The 4,509-nt window shown below is 38.5% G+C and overlaps 1 non-coding gene across 1 annotated transcript; it reads left to right on the top strand.

The window, feature by feature from the left end:
• Positions 1-1,134: 1,134 nt before the first annotated feature.
• LOC111822207 (U6 spliceosomal RNA) lies at positions 1,135-1,241 on the top strand. The gene has a single exon (XR_002825479.1). It is a non-coding gene; the product is annotated as a U6 spliceosomal RNA (small nuclear RNA).
• Positions 1,242-4,509: the final 3,268 nt, after the last annotated feature.

Genomic DNA, 4,509 nt, shown 5'->3' with positions numbered 1-4,509 from the left:
ACATAGGAAAACTAGATCACAAAATGTAGGACAACCAGACAATACTGGGAATCGTGGCCTATACAAGTTGACACACATTTTTGGGGGACACAATTCAATCCATAACACATGTACAATATAGATGAATATCACAAACAGAAAGTTTAATGAGAGAGTCCCAACACAAAAGGGTACACACTGTATAAATCCATTTCGATAAAGTTTAAATTTAAGTCAAAACTAGTATGGTCCTATAGAAGTCAAAGTGCTGGTTACTTTGGGGTAATGAGTGGGAGCCTGGGAAAGGAGGGTAATATTGGGTTCTACTAGGTGGTCTATTTCTTGCTTTAGCTGGTAGTAACACAAGTGTGTTTTGTTTGTGGAAATTCATAGAGCTTTATACTTAAGATTTGTGCACTTTTGTGTATGTATGTTATACTTCAATAAAAAATTAACCAAAACATTAACAATAAAGAGATCAAAAAGATACCTATCCAAAGAAGACTGAAGGTGTGGGGTTAGTTCAGTGTGATTGTGGCACCAGGATTGATAAAGAAAGTGATGGAACAGAATAGAGTACTAAATCAAAAGCAAATTTACAAGATTATTTATATTGATGGTCAGTGACTTTGAAATTTTCAGAGCCCAGAGGTACAGAAGAAAAGAGATAAAGTACTATGGAAAACAGTCAATAATCAAAAGATCCAGAGAATTTGAGGGGATAGGAAGAAAACAGAGAGAATGGACATTCATTCAAGAAAGAGCTAGTGAAAGTCTGCAGGCAATGATACATGAAAGCAGTGTGCTGGCAAACATTCAACATAGTGTGGCTTTCAGACTGAGATCTAAATGAAGGGTTAATTCACGGCACTCTTGGGAAAACAAAAAGGGGAGGTAGAAGGAGAAGTAGTTTTTCTCGGGGTAGGGGGGGTGTACCCAGAATGTTCCAGGAAGCATGTAACAAAAATCTCCTTGCAGACTGTTCTCAGGAAACAATTGATAAGAGGAAAGAATGGCTTGCAAGATGATAACGGTCTTAATCATGCTGAACTTTAGGTATAAAGGCTTTCCTTTTTCTTTAGAAGACTAGAGCACTTTGCCCTTTTGCTTTGTGCTGCCCAACTCGAGTTATTCCCTCAATAAAATTTATTCTCTCTGCTCACTTCAATAGCACATATACTACAATTGGAATGATACAGAGAAGATTGGCATGGCCTTTGCCTAAGGATGATATGCAAATTCATGAAGCATTCCATATTTTTTAAATCAAAGATGATAAGGCAGGAAGGGAAAGCAACTCAAAATGAAAGGAAACAGAGAACCTAGGACAGAAATGGGCAGAGTGCTGGCACATTGTGGGGAATGAAACCAAAGTTATAGAATACTTTATGTACAAAATATCAAATGAGAAACTAAATTGCTCTGTAAAATTTCTTCTAATGCACAATTAAAAAAAAAAAAACTCACTCTCTTTCTACTCCAACAGAGTATGAGACTTCTTTGACATTAATTGGTGGCAGTGATGATATTTCAAAGGTGTATTGCCTGTGATGACCCCCAAGGAATCAAGGATTTGGGCCTTGGTACCAGCCAAGCCAGTTTGGCTCCCCGCTTCCACAAAGTCTCGGAAGTCATCACAAAGTAAACCTCTCAAATTCGAGTTCCACTCCTTTGCATTGGCAACACTTCGAGTTTTATTGTGAATTTTGTTTTTGTTCTTGCAAGTGTTGTGCTATCTTTCTTGAAAGATGGGAATTGCTAAATTTAGGGACAACTCAGAGCCACCTGCCCACTACATGAACAAGCATTGTGGTTCCTTAATGTGCATGTTCTTGTCTAATTGGCACGACCTCACTAAAGATAGTTTGGAAAATCAGTGGCTCCTTTGGAAGTCATTTGATCTTTCTAATTGATTTTTCTACACAGCAAATTAGAAAACAAGTGTCCCCGAATTAAACAACCACATTGGGATGCCCATTTTGACTGATACCTAAACCCATTAAAAAACCAAACACACTGCCTGCCATTGAATCAATTCTGACACATAGTGACCCTAAAGAACAAAGTAGAATTCCCCCTTTGGGTTTCCTAGGCTGTAAATCTTTATAGAAGCAGACTGCCATATCTTTCTCCCATGGAGTGGCTGGTGGGTTTGAATCATTGATCTTTCTGTTAGCAGCCGAGTGTTTAACCACTGCACTGCTCCCTGACTGATATATAGAGGCCTCTAAAAGACATCAAGACAGCAAAATCGCTTCTCTACAGGGTACTGTTTCCAAATAAGCCAAGTAAAATATTCTTGTTGTTGGGTGCCATCAAGTTGGTTCCAACTCATAGTGACCCTACGTATAACAGAACGAAACATTGCCCAGTTGTGCGTTATCCTCACAATTGTTACGCTTGAGCCCGTAGTTGTGGTGACAATCCATCTCCTTGAGTATCTTTCATTTTTTTGCTGACCGTCTAGTTTACCAAGCATGATGTTGGTCTTCAGGAACTGGTCTCCCCTAATAACATGTCCAAAGTATGTCAGACGAAGTTCTGCCATCCTTTGCTTTTTAACCCTTTAAAACACTTTAAAGAGGTCTTTTGCCACCGATTTGCAAAATGCAATGCATCTTTTGATTTCTTGACTGCTGCTTGCATGGGCATTGATTGTGCATCCAAGTAAAAGAAAATCCTTGACAACTTCAATCTATTCTCCATTCATCATGATGTTCATCATTGGTCTGCTTGTGAGGATGTTTGTTTTCTTTATGCTGAGGTGTAATCCATATTGAAGGCTATAGTCTTTGATCTTCATCAATAAGTGCTTCAAGTCCTCTTCACTTTCAGCAAGCAAGGTTGTGTTATCTGCATATCACAGGCTGTTAATTAGTCTTTCTCCAATCTTGTTGCCCCATTCTTCTTCATATAGTCCAGCTTCTCTGATTATTTGCTCAGCACACAGATTGAATAAGTATCGTGAAAGTCTACAACCCTGACGCACACCATTCCTGATTTTTAACCATGCAGTATCCCCTTATTCTGTTTGAACGACTGCCTCTTGGCCTATGTACAGGTTCCTCATGAGCACAATTAAGTGCTCTGGAATTCCCATTCTTCACAATGTTACCCATAATTATCCACAATTATGTTATGATCCACACAGTTGAATGCTTTTGCGTAATCAATAAAACACAGGTAAGTATCTTTCTGGTATTCTCTGCTTTCAGCCAAGATCCACAAGACTTCAGCAGTGATATCCCTCATTCCACATTCTCTTTGAATCTGGCTTGAATTTCTGGCAGTTCGCTGTCAACATACTGCTGCAACCACTTTTGAATGATCTTCAGCAAAATTTTACTTTTGTGTGATATTAATGATATTGTTTGATAATTTCCTCATTCTGTTGGATCACCTTTCTTTGGAATGAGCACAAATATGGATTTCTTCCAGTCAGTTGGCCAGGCAGCTGTCTTCCAAATTTCTTGACATAGACAAGGGAGCACTTCTAGTACAACATTCGTCTGTTGAAACATCTCAATTGGTGTTCCGTCAATTCCTGGAGCCTTGTTTTTCGCCAATGCCTTCAGTGCAGCTTGGACTTCTTCATGCAGAACCATCATTCTTGATCATATGCTACCTCCTGAAATGGTTAATATTGACCAGTTCTTTTTGGTACAGTGACTGTGGATTCCTTCCATTTTCTTTTGATGCTTCCTGCATCATTTAATATTTTCCCTGTAGAATCCTTCAATATTGCAACTCAAGGCTTGAATTTTCTCTTCAGTTCTTTCAGCTTTGGAAATGATAAGCATGTTCTTCCCTTTTGTTTTTCTAACTCTAGGTCTTTGCACATTTCATTACAATATTTTACTTTGTCTCCCTGGCTGCCCTTTGAAATCTTCTGTTCAACTCTTTTAAGTTATCATTTCTTCTGTTCACTTTAGCTACTGTATGTTCAAAAGCAAGTTTCAGAGTCTTTTCTGACATCCATTTTGGTCTTTTCTTTCTTTTCTGTCTTCATAATGACCTTTTGCTTTCTTCATGTATGATGTCCTTGATCTCTTTCTACAACTCATCTAGTCTTCAGTCATTAATATTCAGTGCATCAAACCTATCCTTGAGATGGTCTCTAAATTCAGATGGGATATACTCAAGGTCGTACTTTGGCTCTCCTATATTGTTCTAATTTTCTTCAGCTTCAACTTGAACTGGCATATGAGCAATTGATGGTCTGTTCTGCAGTCAGCCCCTGGCCTTGTTCTGACTGATGATACTGAGTTTTTCTATCATCTCTTTACACAAATGTAGTTGATTTGATCCCTGTGTTTTCCATCTAGTGAGGTCCACATGTGTAGTCGCTGTTTGTGTTGTTGAAGAAAGGTATTTTCATTGAAGAAGTCGTTGGTCTTGCAAAATTCTATCATGCAATCTCTGGCATCATTTCTATCACCAAGGCCATATTTTCCAAATAGTAATGCTTCTTCTTTGTTTCCAGCATTTGCATTCCAATCACCAGTAATTATCAGTGCATCTTGATTGCAT

The sequence above is a fragment of the Trichechus manatus genome, unplaced genomic scaffold (assembly GCF_000243295.1).
Source record: "Trichechus manatus latirostris isolate Lorelei unplaced genomic scaffold, TriManLat1.0 scaffold00139, whole genome shotgun sequence".
Classification (NCBI taxonomy): domain Eukaryota; kingdom Metazoa; phylum Chordata; class Mammalia; order Sirenia; family Trichechidae; genus Trichechus; species Trichechus manatus.
The sequence above is the reverse complement of the archived record's forward strand: the minus strand, read 5'-3'. Positions and strand labels throughout refer to the sequence as shown.